The sequence below is a fragment of the Mus caroli genome, unplaced genomic scaffold, assembly GCF_978045245.1.
Source record: "Mus caroli unplaced genomic scaffold, Mus_caroli_1 scaffold_2, whole genome shotgun sequence".
NCBI classification, from domain to species: Eukaryota; Metazoa; Chordata; class Mammalia; order Rodentia; family Muridae; genus Mus; species Mus caroli.
Window position 1 is genome coordinate 31325204 of NW_028227257.1, and position 17059 is coordinate 31342262.

General features: G+C 43.4%; 1 long non-coding RNA gene across 1 annotated transcript in view; it reads left to right on the plus strand.

Moving 5' to 3' along the window:
• LOC147005787 (uncharacterized) overlaps positions 1-17059 on the plus strand; it is a 37333-nt gene that overhangs the window by 4829 nt on the left and 15445 nt on the right. Inside the window, exon 2 of the long non-coding RNA XR_015044816.1 lies at positions 12887-12978. This is a non-coding gene — a long non-coding RNA (uncharacterized LOC147005787). The remainder of the gene's footprint in view (positions 1-12886; positions 12979-17059) is intronic.

Genomic DNA, 17059 nt, shown 5'->3' on the forward strand with positions numbered 1-17059 from the left:
GTTAATATTAAGATGTCAATTCCACCCAATGTAATAGATTTAACTCAATATCTATAAGTATAGCAATGACATTTTTATTATAGAAGTTACAGAATTCCATTCAAACCTTCATATTCACTTCTATGGATTCCAAGTAGCCAGAAGAATCTTGAAAAAGAGAAACAAGGTTGGAAATCTTCCCGCTTCAAAATTTACCATAAAGTTATAGTAATCAAAATAGTGCAGGGATAGTGTGACGACAAACATAAAGATGAATAGAATCAAGACTTCAGGTTTAAGCCTTTTCATGTGTGGCCCACTGATTTTCAAAAAAGGTACCATGACCATTTGATGCGATTAGAGACAGACCTCCCCAAAAGGGTCTTAGGGAGCCTGTATGTTCAAATGCCAAAAAATGCAGTTCAGCTCTCACACGATACCATATACAATGTTAATTCAGAATGGATCAGACACCTAAGTGTAAGAGCTAAAACTATATGAAAACGTAGGAGGAGACTAATCAAATGTGACTATAATTAACTGTACATTAAAACAAAGTACAAGGCAATAAAATAAAATGTGCATAAGCTAAAGGAGACCCAAACTTAAAACTTTTCAGGCATCAAAAACAATATGAAGAAAGTGAAAAGTAACCCATTAATTGGAAGAAAATATTTGCAAGCCATGTATTTGAGAGACACCTTTAATTTTTGAAAAATTAGATTTATTAATTTTATTTTATGTGTGAGTGTTTTCCTGCACGTATGTATGTGCACCACATGTGTTTAATGCACATGAGGGACAGAAGAGTCATTGCATTCCCTGGTGCCATGTGGATGCAGGGAGTCGACCCTGTGTGGGTCCTCTGCAGAAACAACAAGTGCTCAAAACCACTGAGCCATCTGTCCAGGTCTCCCTTGCTTTGTGAGGCAGGGTGTCTCATTGGTTTGTGCTTACCAACTCACTAGGTTGGCTAGACAAGTCCTAGGCATTCCCTCACCCCCGACACAGTCCTGGGATAATAAACACCTTCTAGCATGGCTGGCTTTTATACATGGGTACCAGGCATAGAACTCAGGTCCTCAGGCTTATGCAACAAACACTGACTAAGATATCTCCATAGCCCCATTAAAATATATCTTTTATTGATATTTTACAGCTTTCAATACAAATGTTTTTCACTCTTTTTGATATGTTTATTTTTAATGAGGTTTTTTTTCTTGGCACTTCTATAAATGGTATTATTCTCTAAATTACCTTTTCATATTATTCATTGCAAATGGATAGAAATACAACTAATTTTTCAATGTTGATTTTTCCCCTGAGGCATTTTCTTAGAACTATATGTATACTTAGACAGCTAAACTGAATAGAATTATTTAAAATACATTGTGGTCCAACCTTTAGACATAGCTTGATATCATATACTAAATACATGCCCATGGAACAGAGCATTTCTTTCAAACACAGTTTTAATAGCAGTTTAGTATGTTGTTACAGGAGGTTCTTTTCCCTTATCATTAGATATAGTTCCAAATTCTAAACTTATATAATTATAAATAAAACAGTGATATGCCGTTCTTGGACATACATATTTATGTTGAACTATTTCTTTTCTTAGATTAAATTCTTAGAATTAGAAGGTTAGGGTACAGTGTATTACAGGCCCCTTCCCATTGGCCCTTAAGAAAGATAGCCAGATTCAGTTCTACATGAAACTGGCCATGAACTGTTCTGCTCAGGAGCTCTGGGGGCCATTCTTCATACCATTTGAATGCTCAACAGTTAATGTTTTGTGCTGTTTCACAAGATGGAGGTAATGTGCCCCCAAGAGGAGATGCAAGAGAAACAGAACAAACAGTACTTACAACTCATACACGGACCTGGAAAGAGGTTGTCACATTCTGTATAGGATCGCAGGGGGAATTACTATGTTTTGGTCAGGAGGCTAAAGATGGGAATGAGGAGAGAGCTCACTGATCTACAGTTTTTACTTTGGTTTCCATGGGAAAGGAAAGATAGGGCAGTATCAGCAATTTAGGGTACGTCTGTTGCCTACTTTGGTGTGGGGGTTGTTGTTTGAGCACAGTGATTGTCTTGAGCTGCCTTCCATTGGCATCAGAATGCTTAAAACAGAAAATAATAGGAGTAGGACCACAGGCCTCATCCGGCCGGATCAGCGCCGGGGTAGCAGGAGCGCAGGGTTGCCTGACACCCACCAGCTACCCATGACCCCCGCCGCAGGATTTTGGGACTGCTGGTGAGTGGAACACAGCTTCTGCTCCAATCCAATTGCGCGGGACCTGAGACTGCATTAGTTAGGGAAGCAGAAACCGGCCCGAGTAGGGCCACAGGCCTCATCCGGCCGGATCAGCGCCGGGGTAGCGGGAGCGCAGGGTTGCCTGACACCCGCCAGCTACCCACGACCCCCCGCCGCAGGATTTTGGGACTGCTGGTGAGTGGAACACAGCTTCTGCTCCAGTCCAATCACGCGGGACCTGAGACTGCTCTGGTTGGGGAGAGAGAAATCCGGCCTACATAGGGCCACAACCCTCTTCCGGTCAGAAAACCACCGGGGCAGCTGGGGCGCAGGGTCGGCTGACACTCACCAGCTACCCACAACACCCACCACAGGATCTTAAGACTTCTGGAGAGTGGAACACAGCTCCTGCTCCAATCCAATTGCACGCAGGACCAGAGACTGCATTAGTTAGGGAAGCAGAAAACCGGCCTGAGTAGGACCACAGGCCTCTTCCTGCTGGACCAGCACCGGGGTACCGTCAGCTACCCACGACCCCCGCCGCAGGATTTAGAGACTGCTGGTGAGTGGAACACAGCTTCTGCTCCAATCTTTAAACAGTGACAACGATAACAACTAACCCCAGAGATTACCAGATGGCGAAAGGTAAACGTAATAATCTTACTAACAGAAACCAAGACCACTCACCATCATCAGAACCCAACACCGCCACTTCGCCCAGTCCAGGGCACCCCAACACACCGGAAAAGCTAGACACGGATTTAAAAGCATATCTCCTGATGATGATAGAGGACTTCAAGAAGGACTTTAATAAAACACTTAAAGAAATACAGGAGAACACTGCTAAACAGGCAGAAGACAATAAAGAGGAAGCACAAAAATCCCTTAAAGAATTGCAGGAGAACACTGCTAAAGAGTTACAAATCCTTAAAGAAAAACAGGATAACATAATCAAACAGGTAGAAGTCCTTACAGAAAAACAGGAAAACACATCCAAACAGATGATGGAAATGAACAAAACCATACTAGACCTAAAAAGGGAAGTAGACACAATAAAGAAAACCCAAAATGAGGCAACACTGGAGATAGAAACCCTAGGAAAGAAATCTGGAACCATAGATACCAGCATCAGCAACAGAATACAAGAGATGGAAGAGAGAATCTCAGGTGCAGAAGATTCCATAGAGAACATCGGCACAACAATCAAGGAAAATGTAAAATGCAAAAAGATCCTAACTCAAAACATCCAAGAAATACAGGACACAATGAGAAGACCAAACCTACGGATAATAGGAGTGGATGAGAATGAAGATTTTCAACTCAAAGGACCAGCAAACATCTTCAACAAAATTATAGAAGAAAACTTCCCAAATCTAAAGAAAGAGATGCCCATGAACATACAAGAAGCATACAGAACTCCAAATAGACTGGACCAGAAAAGAAATACCTCCCGACACATATAGTGTCTGGTATAGTGACAGACAAATAGACCAATGGAATAGAATTGAAGACCCAGAAATGAACCCACACACCTATGGTCACTTGATCTTCGACAAGGGAGCTAAAAACATCCAGTGGAAGAAAGACAGCATTTTCAACAAATGGTGCTGGCACAACTGGTTGTTAACATGTAGAAGAATGCAAATCGATCCATTCCTATCTCCTTGTACTAAGGTCAAGTCTAAGTGGATCAAGGAACTTCACATAAAACCAGAGACACTGAAACTTATAGAGGAGAAAATGGGGAAAAGCCTTGAAGATATGGGCACAGGGGAAAAATTCCTGAATAGAACAGTAATGGCTTGTGCTGTAAGATCGAGAATTGACAAGTGGGACCTCATGAAACTACAAAGCTTCTGCAAGGCTAAAGACACCATCAATAAGACAAAAAAACCACCAACAGATTGGGAAAGGATCTTCACCTATCCTAAATCAGATAAGGGACTAATATCCAATATATATAAAGAACTCAAGAAGGTGGACTCCAGAAAGTCAAATAACCTCATTAAAAAATGGGGCTCAGAACTGAACAAAGAATTCTCACCTGAGGAATACCGAATGGCAGAGAAACACCTGAAAAAATGTTCAACATCCTTAATCATCAGGGAAATGCAAATCAAAACAACCCTGAGATTCCACCTCACACCAGTCAGAATGGCTAAGATCAAAAATTCAGGTGACAGCAGATGCTGGCGAGGATGTGGAGAAAGAGGAACACTCCTCCATTGTTGGTGGGATTGCAAGCTTGTACAACCACTCTGGAAATCAGTCTGGCGGTTCCTCAGAAAATTGGACATAGTACTACCGGAGGATCCAGCAATACCTCTCCTGGGCATATATCCAGAAGATGTCCCAACTGGTAAAAAGGACACATGCTCCACTATGTTCATAGCAGCCCTATTTATAATAGCCAGAAGCTGGAAAGAACCCAGATGTCCCTCAACAGAGGAATGGATACAGAAATTATGGTACATTTACACAATGGAGTACTACTCAGCTATTAAAAAGAATGAATTTATGAAATTCCTAGCCAAATGGATGGACCTGGAGGGCATCATCTTGAGTGAAGTAACACAATCACAAAAGAACTCACACAATATGTATTCATTGATAAGTGGATATTAGCCCAAAACTTAGGATACCCAAGATATAAGATACAATTTGATAAATGCATGAAACTCAAGAAGAATGAAGACCAAAGTGTGGACACTGTGCACCTTCTTAGAATTGGGAACAAAACACCCAGGGAAGGAGTTACAGAGACAAAGTTCGTAGCTGTGATGAAAGGATGGACCATTTAGAGACTGCTGTATCCAGGGATCCGTCCCATAATCAGCTTCTAAACGCTGACACCATTGCATACACTAGCAAGATTTTGCTGAAAGGACCCAAATATAGCTGTCTCTTGTGAGACGATGCCGGGGCCTAGCAAACACAGGAATGGATGTTCACAGTCAGCTATTGGATGTATCACAGGGCTCCCAATGGAGAAGCTAGAGAAAGTACCCAAGGAGCTAAAGGGATCTGCAACCCTATTGTTGGAACAACATGATGTACTAACCAGTACCCCGGAGCTCTTGTCTCTAGCTGCATATGTATCGAAAGATGGCCTAGTCGGCCATCATTGGAAAGAGAGGCCCATTGGACTTGCAAACTTTATATGCCCCAATATAGGGGAATGCCAGGGCCAAAAGAATGGGAATGGGTGGGTAGGGAAGTGGGGGGCGCTATGGGGGACTTTTGGGATAGCATTGGAAATGTAATTGAGGAAAATATGTAATAAAAATATTAAAAATCAAAAAAAAAGAAAATAATAGAATTCTCAGAGGTGAAGGAAGGTAGAATGGGCTCAAGCCAGTTAGAAAGGGATGGTCCTTGATTAAGTGGTTTGCATGTCAAAAATATTCTCTGGGTCACTCCATTTCACCCTTACAGCTGAACTGAAAATAGAAGAGTCTATCTGCCCCACCCCTCAAGGGCCGAAAGTTCCATCACTGGTGACTCCTGCAGATCTGGCTCACCTTGAGCTTATGGAGTAGGAGTTTGTAGCATTTGAGCTGTCATCAAAATTTCTGGAGCAGTTAAGAGGAAAGCACTCCTCCCCCATGATCACCCTAGCTCTAGATCTGAAACTGCAATCTCCTGCTGGTCAGAGGTTCTGCATTCCCTGGTCTTAGGATCTTTGAGGAGCAATGATGGAGGAGGAGGGTGCAGGACTGTATGGTGTGTTGGACTTGTCCTGGAGACACTTCTTTGCCCAGATTGTCATTTCAACAGCTTCTTACATGAGTCTAATTGCTTAGAGAATACTCTATGGTGTCAGCAGACCTTCTTTGTATGGTGGCATGGACAAGATGGACAATATCAGTCAGCATATCTTAGAAAACCTCTGTCAGAGATATTAGACTCTTTTACTGTCCTACTGGCATAAGGACAGAATCAGGCTTGTGGGATCAAACATCAGAGCATGAAGAGCCTGTGTGTGAGCTAATTTAGTTCAGGGGTTGGTATACAGACGCCAACAATAGGATCCATAATAACAGTAAGTAAGTACCAAACATTATTGGCAGTTGTCTTTGAACATTAAAGGATGTGTAGGGGTCACTTCAAGTTATGTCAAACAGTCTGAAACTCACATGCATTTATAGAAATGACAGGAGGGACAAGTGACAGTTCTAGGAGAGTTAAGGAAAATATGTATAGGGAAGTTCTGTCATTTGCCTGAAAATCCTATGCCAGATTTGAAGGTAAACAGGAGTTAGCTACTTTACCCTAACCCTACCCTAACATTCTTTTGTGTTATGTATTGCTTTCCTTCAAGGCCCAGAACTTATTTACTTAAAAGTTTTTGCTGGGATTATAGAAGCTGCAAGAGTTACTGATCACATTGGCTGGGGTTTACATAACTTAAATCCTTCCTCTGTGAGGACTCATCTCAGGGTAAAGGACCTTCTACCTGAGAATACAGAGGATCCTTAAATATCTTTAAGCCATAGATAAAAATAAAATCACCCTGTTTCCTTGCCACCCAACTGATCCTTCATCTAAAAATACCCATAAAGTCCCTCCCCATAGGAATTAAAAACTTTGTGATTGAGACATACATCTTCTAGCATCTCATCCATCTTCCATCCTTTCCTATACCCACATCTCCTTCACTCATCTTCTTATTGACTTTCTTACAATGTACAGCTCAGAAAACAACCTGTAACTTCATTTCCAAAGGATTCAATGGCCTCCTTTGGCCTTCACAGGTGCCAGGCATGTATGTGGTACACATATATGCATTCAGTCAAACACCCGTATACATGAAATAAAAAAAAAGAAAATAAAAAGTAAATTTCTTTTTGTAAAAAGTGCCTTTTCTCTGTGCAATCTACTTCCATGATAGTTTAACCCAGGCCACTTTAAAAGTACTCAGCACACAGGCTCCCCAATGAAGGAGAGCTATAGAAAGGGCCTAAGGAGCTTAAGGGGTTTGCAGTCCCCTAGGAGTAACAACAATATGAACCAACTAGTACCCCCAGAGCTCCCAGGAACTAAACCACCAACCAAAGAGTACACATGGAGGCACCCAAGGCTCCAGTCGCATATTTAGCAGAGGATGGCCTTGTGGGACATTAATGAGAGGAGAGGCTCTGGGTCTCCTGAAGGCTCAATACCCCAGAGTAGGGGAATTCCAGGACAGGGAAGCAGGAGTGGATAGGCTGGTGAGCAGGGGGAGGGGGGAAAGGATAGAGGATTTTCAGAGGGGAAATGAGGAAAGGGGATAAAATTTGAAATGTAAATAAAGAAGATATATAATTATAATTATAATAATAACAATTTTTATTATTATTATAAAAGTGCTCAACAGTTGACACTAGCCTACTGTTGGACAATTTCATGTGAACCTGATCTTATGATAAGGTGTTGAATCCCTGATGGAACTCACTGTGTAATATGCTGAAGGTGAAAAACCAGAATGATTGTATTAGTATGCTATCACACCATAGTAAAGTAGAAACATTACATGGTGAATTGGGAAAAGCTTGCACCTCATCTGGAGAGAGAAATTCTGCCCTGTTGCGTTCTCATGATGCTGCTTCCGTGGTTGAGGCTTATCTGTGTCTGAAACAGCCCAGTGCATGATGGGTTCTGACTTGTTTGTACTTGGAGCATCAGGTCTGAAACTTGTATTTGTCATTCCACCATAGCCTAACCTTCCTTAGGTGTGCTTGAAGAATTGCCTCTTAGTAATTAATTGGCGATGCATATGTGGAGTTGAAGTCTCAAGGGCTTGCTGAGGATCTGTAAGATGCAATGGGGTCGTGTCTGTGTCCTCAGACTCCAGAGCGGGTAGGGGTGTGAGCAAATTGCATCCTAGCCTAAGCTTCGTGTAACTGTAGGGCCTGAGGCAGTGACCACCGCTGCTATTCCTTAATCCTCTCCCCTGTGAAATAGTTACTGCTTTCCTCATCACAAAGGGTGACCCCAGGAAGGGTGGCCCCAGGAACCCCTCTGAGGAGGGCGTCAACAGCTGAGGAAGCAGTGCTGGAGTATCTCAGCTTCCTTGGTGGTCCAACATGCCAACATGTTTTAAAATGCCAGAAGGCCTTGAATCCCCCCACAGGCCACCTGCTGTGACAAAACTAAACAAACAAACAAGTAAAGCATGCTATAAGCCCAAATACTGAGAGTTTAAATCCCAGACCTAAAATCTATTAGCTTTACAACTAACCTCAGTAACCTCAAGCAGTTTCCTTTCCTGCCTGAATAATGGGATGGGATTACTAACCACAGAGTTCCAATCTACAGTCTGGACAGACCATGGGTACTTGATAAATGTGGTTACCGACACTCGAAGAGGCACTGTGGCTACTGAAGATGAGTGGATGAAGGATGGTATTGTGAGGGACAGATGAGGACAGTTTACTGAGCCAGAAAAAGACAGAGAGGTTTGATTGGCGCTTCATATGCGTGTCTGTTATCGAAAGGGAGGCTTCTGGGAATGAGAGTAGACTCTCAAGCAACACGTCTTCCACCAAATAGCACAGGATGCAAAGAGCTTCATTGACAACAGATCTTTGCTATAGAGGGGCTCCTGATGCTGCAAGGATCACTAAAGGCAGAGGTATGGGAAGGCTGTATCAAGGAAAGGGACAACGTGTGGTGCTTGGCCTTGGAGATATCAGAGATTGGTAACTACCCTCCTGATACTGGATTGGATCCTGCCTACAGGTAGGTGTGCCTGGGCCCAGGTTGAATCCTATATTCTGTTTTTCTATTTAATATGGTGATATTCATCTAGCCCTACTGTGAGGTAAGCTCTATCCTATCTTCTGTCTACAGTTGCCTCTGCATTGTTACTCACGTTGGGAAGGGCACATTGCTCTGAGGCCCTTACCTCAGGAAGGAGAAGACTGCTCCTAACTTAGGATCATCACCAGGGAGGTCTTAGTGCTTCAGGAAGGGTCTGTTGCAGGGTCTCTGAGGTCTTCTGGGTGGCTCTCTTCTCCTTAGTCCTCCACCCTCCACTCAATGTAGTGAGGAAGCTACAGTGCACAGTGTGTGGTCCAGGATCTGGAAAGAGACTAAGGGAGGGGACTGGACTGCAAGAGGTCACTCCAGTTCATTCTTGACGCTCATGCACAGTCTACCCAGCAGATGCTATAGTTCTGATGCTTTTCTTGACCTTTGCTATGTCTCTCTGATCTCTTGGAAGGGTTTGTACAGGCAGCTGCCAATATGCAGGATGAGACTCAGGGGAACCATCTTAGTGATACCCACGGGTAGTTCTATCTAGAAGAAAAGGGCAGCAACTGAATAACAAGCAGCCTATTCTGGACTTCTTCCAGACCCTGTCACCACTTTCATGGGCCTAAGAAGTTCTGTTTACTTGTGACACTGGCTCTGAATTTATACTTCTCTATGTTCCAGGAGGTATCCTGTATCCCTCCTTGTGATTCTTTGCCCAGTTGTCTGCTCTTCTGCTGGAGAGAGATGACCCAGAGATCTTCAGTCTTGTGATGACAAGTAGTCTGTCCCTAATAATTACTTTACAGTTTTTATTCATGACATAAGGCATGATGACATTAAATAGCACTTCTCTCAGGGCTGAGGACTACTACCCTCATTGTTACTTGCCCTCATAGCCCTGGCCATAGGTGGGTTGGTGCTGGACGAACTCTCCTGGAAGACTTGGCAGTAGAGCTGGGTTTTTGAGAGATGAACTGGAAGTCTCCTATGTGTAGTGAGCATGAGAATGGAGATCATACATGGTTTGTTCAATGACATGGGTCAAGCTAGTATATTTAGGGAAGTTGACATGTGAAGAAAAGATGGATCTGTGAAGAACACTCATGAATGCTGCCCAACATTTCCAAGTGTAGCCTATTCAATTCACCATCATATAAACCCCTCTGTCTAGTTTCCTGAGGCCTTCTCTGGCCAGCCACTGTTAACCCATAACATTCTAGTTTAGGCACCCCTGTGTCTCCTGGCCAGGTGAACTTATTAACAGCATTAAATCACACCTGCATTCCAAGCTGTGGCTTCTCAAGCAGAGAACCCTTGCTGGAAGGCAAGACCACTTTTCTTGCGGGCTTGTTATTCTGACTCACACTCATCCGATAGAGATGGTGTTGCAGAGACCCACTGCCAATTGAAAAAACAAGACTCAATAACAATAAAGTGTTTAAAATGAAGAGCCAGGAAGCAGAAAAGGGTCTTATGATCTGGTTTTTGGAAAAAGCATGTTTCTTCATCAAAACTACCCATAGGGATTATAGTGTCAACATAAGATGATTGTAGGGGAAGGAAGTCACCAGACTCCCCAGGTCACCAGACCTGGGAGTCCATGTTCAGAGAGCAGAGACAATGATGCCTGTGACTGGTCTTTGGGGAGGCCATCCTGTGTGCATCCTATCTTCTATAATTTACTCCTCTCCAGTTTTTTTTAAATTTTTTTTTATTACGTATTTTCCTCAATTACATTTCCAATGCTATCCCAAAAGTTCCCCATACTCTCCCCCCACTTCCCTACCCACCCATTCCCATTTTCTTGGCCCTGGCGTTCCCCTGTACTGGGGCATATACAGTTTGCGTGACCAATGGGCCTCTCTTTCCAGTGATGGCCGACTAGGCCATCTTTTGATACATATGCAGGTAGAGTCAAGAGCTCCGGGGTACTAATCCTCTCCAGTTTTTAATGTGAGGAGGTTTGTTTTCACCTGTTCTTCAGGAGAGAGCACTGAGGGTTGACAGCTTATGAACATTAAGGTCTCAATGAACCTCCCTCTGTCAGCCCAGCAAGACAGAAAGACAGTGCTGAGGGCCTTGTGGCCCCACAACATCCAGACCAGGCAGCAGCTGCTGGACAAGCAAGCAGATAAGCAACTGGATCCTGCCATTGTCTCCCTGAGAAGTGGAGGAAGAGGAAGGGCAACAGCTCACAGCTCCTGGGTCTGCCTGCCCTGGTGACTGCCTCCACTCACATCAGCATTTAGCCCCAACAAGCCACTAGATTGGCTCTAGTTGGGGGGGAAAAAGCAGGAATCACACTGCTACATTTTGTTCTTATGGAAAGAGCTGCTTGGAGCTAGGGGTGCTAAAGGAAACATATTCTTCCCCTTTCCTCTTTAGGGAAGGCTGAGAAGATAGGTGAGCTCACACACTAGTCTTCCCTGTCCCCCCTCAATTCTCACAGACATCTCATTGGCCCTGAAAGTGTCCCAACTATTAGATATTTCAGGAATGATGACAAAATGGGGTAGATAGCATCATCAGGAGGACTTGTGGCATCAACCCTGTGAAGGTTAAGGTGGTTGGTACTTGGCATTCTTACTTTGAGTGCAGCAAATTTACTTTTATGGATGGAGTTGGCCTTAGATACAATTGGTCTTCCACCTTCTTCTCGTAGCAGTAATAATAGAAGCCCAGAAGAAGTGTATGCTTTTTGCTCAAGGTGATGATGGTTCATTGTCCTTAAATGGGAGTTTGTTACTCATCTTGTCTTACTGTTACCAATAAGGCTGTCTGTATCAAGGTCATGAGTGCAGCAAACATTTTTGAGCCCCTGCTAACATGGCTATAGTGGGTTATGGTTAATGAAGAGAGTGGAAAGATGCAATGACAAATAACCATGCCTTATGGCTTCCAGAAGGATGTATATGGCAACCATGGGGACTATGCTTAACTCTTTAGACAGCAGGAAAAAGTGTTACATTCATGGCAAAAGAAGACATGCTGGTCAGACTTTCAGCAAGACAGATCTTGAGATGGGAAGAGAGAGCCAAACCCCATATGAAGTGTTCCTGAGACCATCTCAGAGATGGGGTGAGCAAGGTACAGGATGGGGAGGGGCACAGTAGTCTCTGATATTAACTCTTGAGATCCCATTCTGCTATGAATTTCTGATGCTTCGATGACTCTTTGGAGTTGTTTTAGACAGACAAGAGATACAAGTTACCATGCCTTGATTTTGAAGTGATTTTTTTTAATGCTTCTCCCAAAAGGGGGTGCGCTTTTAGAAAAGGTATTCTTTTCAGCCCATGCAATCTCCAAGGGGCTAGGCCATGTAGTTGACACCTCTGGGATCAGTCTTTTACTCCTGGATTACTACAAAGAGTTGCAGGACTCCATCCTCTTTATATGTCCTTGAGGCATCAGTATCTTACCAGATTTGAACAATTTAGAGGGGCCTGTCTCTTTGCAGAGTTCACGACTTCCTCCATGTTGTCATTTATTTGTGTCCCTAAGTTTGTCCCCCCTGAATCACAGGAATTTGTACAGAACCTCCAGAGGCCATGTGCCTGATTCAACTGAGGGTACAGAGGCAGGAGAGTATGACATTGAGCTTCCACAAAAGGAATGAGACACTATTTGGATAATCAACAGAATGTGTCCCTCTGAAGTTTTCAGAAGGAGGCCCAGGAGTCTATGTTGAACTTGGTAGTGAAGAAAGTATAATGTATTTCATGACAGGCAGATCTTAAGTGTAAGGGCTGGTAACTTCTTAACTGAAGCTTGTCAAGAATATATATATGCCTTTGGTTGTAGGACCATCCTGGAGGGACCAAAGGAAGTCTGATCTCCTACCGCCCCTTTTGCACAATAGCTCAGTTATATAAATACTAAATACCCGATTCCATCTTGTTCTGCTATTAGATTCCTTATCCAGAAATGTAATGTTTAAGGGAAGATGGGAAGTGAGCCTGGAACAGTTGCTAAGGACTCAGTGTGACATCATGTGGATAAAGGTAAGGATCTCTGGTTTGTTTCTCTCCTCAAAGTCAGGTAGAAACTTGTTAATTTTCTTTGCCTTTTTTCCCTTCTTTTTGTCCTGTTAGTCAAGTACAAAGTATGTTTATAAAGTACACAAGTTAACCTGTGTAGATTTCATTGGTAGTATGGCCATCACAACTATGAGTTCTTCAATCCATGAACATGGAATATCTTCATTTGCTTAAGTCTTCTGTCATTTATTTCAGCAAAATTTTTATATGTTTTACCTGACTGTACTATTCTCATTAAATCTATTACTAAGTATCCTATTTTTTTGGTAATATGACAAATAGAATTAAATTTTAAATTTAATTTTAGGTTACTTATTACAATGTAAAGAAACATTTTTGAATGTATGTTCTTATCCTTTATTCTACAACTTTCAGAGGTTGTGGTGCCGCTTTCTTTTCTGTTGTAGTCTTGTTCTGACGGTAGTTGTCATCTGCAGAGGTGACCCCATCCTTCTGTGCTTCTCAGAGGGCCAGGACTCTTGGCTGGTTTTCTCCCATGATGAGCATGTTAGTTGGTTCCAGCCTCCTGATGTTGAATATTGTGTCAGGAGCTAGCCACACTGACCAGATAAATTATGGAAAGCTAAACAGAACACATTGGGACAGATTCCTTCTTCTGTGGATACAGTCAGAGTCTGAAAATGTAAAGAATGGTAAGCATGTGTACTAGGGGTATAAAAATCCAAGGAGAAAAGCTATGCTGCACCATGATCAAAAGAAGACATAATAACAGAAGCAGGTCGAGAGTAAAGGCTCCATAAATAACCCTAGGGAGACCAGAATGAGGAAGGTAAGAAAATAAAACATCCCTTTGAGATGCAACATCACCCAGGGTTCAGGAGAACCTCTCACCCCTTGATACCAACAACATCCTGTGCCGACTAGAATGTAGTAGAAATTATTCACTAATGATCTTTCCCAGAGGTTTCACTTTTGTATATCATGGCCGGCCATTTGTCCTTCCCTGGACCTTCTCTCTGCTGTGGACATGAATCCTACTTGATTTTCACTGGAGATGCACTTGGTTTCAAAGCCATGTGCCATAGCTCTGAAGGCCAGGCCCCCTCACTGCAGTGCTCTGAGTTCTTCTACATTCCTGTCCTTGTCAGAATGGCTCTGGGACTTTCATTTTCTTGGAGCTCCTTGCATAGGATTGATCTCAGCCACCCACCTAATGACATTGGCTTTGTGAACTGATGCTCTTTGAAGAAGCTACATCTGTATTAGGCATCTGAAGACTGTTGACCATGGCTGACTAGGATGTAGTGACTTCATGATGCAACGTTTCAAGTCTCAAGTGAAAGTTAACTTGGGCTACCTTAGTGCCTTTAATAGCCACTACTATGAATTCCTGCATCTGACCTAATGTTCCTGTGACTGTGAGATGTAAATCTTAGAATTATTGCTGTACTTAGCTGGTTTTCAGTTTGCATCAGTTCTCAAGTCAAGAATGCCTAACACTTAACATCTATGAAAGAGAGATCTGGCTCTGCAGAATTCCTCTTTTCTTATGCTACTGTCAGTATGTTCAATAAATACATATATGTATTATCTTATGGCTTCTGTGGCTAGAGTTCAAGCCACTTCTTCCACGAAAGCACATGGCTCTGTATCTATATAATTGAGTTTGTGCTCCTGAACCATGGTTGTTCATATTGAATCACTGTAAACTATTTTCTCTGTTAAGAATACATATTTGTGTGTGAGTGAACATAGTGTGTGAGCATGTGTGCATCAAGTGACCTCTTCTAGTCTTTTCCACTTTATTCCTTTGAGCCAAGGTCCTTTCCTTAACTTGGAGCTCACATTTTTGACTAGGCTGGCATACATTAAGCCCCAGTGTACTTCTTGTCTCTGCCTCTCTCAGTGCTGGAGTTACAGGAATGCCAGAGGCCATTTCTAGACTATTATATAACACTGGAATCTAAACTTGGGACCTCATAGTTACATAGCAAGTGCACTTAATTACTAAGCCATTTCTCCAGCTTCAATGTATCCTATATTCTTTAAATCAAAGGCATTCTTTTATGTCGACTCAGGGAGAACCCAGATATGGCTTGAGGGATAAATGTACCTTAATGGCATGTACCCTATTGTGTGGCTTGAATAGGTATGGCCCCCTTCACAGCTCTGACACATGCCTTTGACTCATGTATTTGAATGCATGTATTTGAATTTGGCCCATGGAGAGTAGCAGTATTAGGAGGTGTGGCCTTGTTGGAAGAGGTATGTCACTGTTGAGGCAGGCCTTTGAGGTCTTAAATGCTCAAGCTACTATGCCCAGAGTGAAACACATCTAGTCTTCTCCTGGCTACCTTCAGATCAAGATGTAGAACTCTCTGTCCCTCCAGCACCGTGTCTTCCTACACACTGCCATGCTTCCCATTGTGATGATAATGGACTAAACACGTGAAACAGTAAGCCAGCCCCAATTAAATGTTTTTCTTTATAAGAGTTGCCTTGGTCATGATGTCTCTTCTAACTAAGACAAGGCTTGCGGTTTAAATACTTGGTCCCCAATAGACGGTGTTATTTGGGAAGGCCTTCATTCTGAAACTTTTTCTGGATTAAGCTTGTGCATGATGTCTCAATTGCTGCGAATTCATATGTAAACCATTCTGATATGTCTAGAAAACACTTTTCTTGTAGTTCTCCACCAGTTCTGGCTCTTACTACTCATCTCTCAGCCTTTCGACCCATCTTCCACTACAGTCCACAGATGTCTCAGATAGATTGAACATTTCACAGTCTCTTATTCTATGAACCATGACCAGTTGTGGTCCTCTATGTTAATTGCTATGACGGTTTGAGTAAAAATGGTCCCATTCATAGGGAGTGTGGCACTATTAGGAGTTGTGGTCTTGTTGGAATAGGTATGGTTTTGTTGGAGGAGATGTGTCTCTAGGGGTGTATAGGGTTATTGGGGTCCCAGGTCCACCCAGCCACAGGGCACGGCTGCTTGGGGAGGCGGGACACAGGAGTTGACCTTGCTTACTGTCCCCCACAAGCTGTCTCCAGGCCAGTGTTGGGCTATAGGATAGCCACAGGACACCCCTCCAGGGGTGGGGAAGCACAGTCTGATGTAAGGGACAGCTGGAGCTGGTGTGGGGGTCCCCAGGCCTGCAAGAAGGCTGGTGCCATCTGGTTCTCAGGCTCTTAGACACCGAGGCACCGCTGGGAGCCGTGGAAGAGCTGAGAACTGAGTGGGGGCCCATGGGCTGAGGGGGAAAAGTGAGACCTCTGACTGGTCCCATGGGGAGAATTCTTGTCTTGACTGTGGTTGGCTTGGGCTTGGTGGCAGCCGTGGCTGGGAGCATAGAGAGGCCTTCTACTGGAGATTTGTCGGTGCCTCTGTAGGCGAAGGCCTTCTCCATGGCTCCCAGAGACATGGTTTTAAGGCATTTATTGTCTTGGCAGAAAGTGGATAAGTAAAACCATACCCCACATCTCAGGGTGGGCCTGATGTTAGATACATTTTGCAGGGAGGAACGTCTGGGAAGGAAAGCTTATTGGCTAAGCCCTCCAGGCCTTTAGGTACCTCATTAAAATAGAGATCTGTCTTGAGCCTTTGTGACCACAGGTCATATCCTCCACAAGTGGAGGGGCTTGGGGCACTGCCCTGACATGACTGATGGCTACAAATCTAAAGAGAGCTGTGGCTAGTGACAGGGGTGTGGTGCCGGGGAACAGGTGAGGCACCTACCATTCCTTCAGGATTTCTGAGGTTTGGAGCCTTAGCTTAACAGGGAACTATGAGCTCCCACAAGCTCAAGCCAGGCTTAGTGGCTCACTGTCTTCTCATCTTGCTGCCTGCCAATCTGGGTATAGAACTCTCAGCTATCTATCTCTCTAGCACAGTGTCTGCATGTGTGCCACCATGCTTCCCACCATGATGATAATGGAGTAAATCTTTAAACAGTAAACCACCCCAATTCAATGTTTTTCTTTATAAGAGTTGCTGTGGTCATGTCTCTTCATAGTAAGTAAAACCCTAAGACCATTACCATAAGCTTCTTTGATAAGTATACTACATTTTAAAATGTGC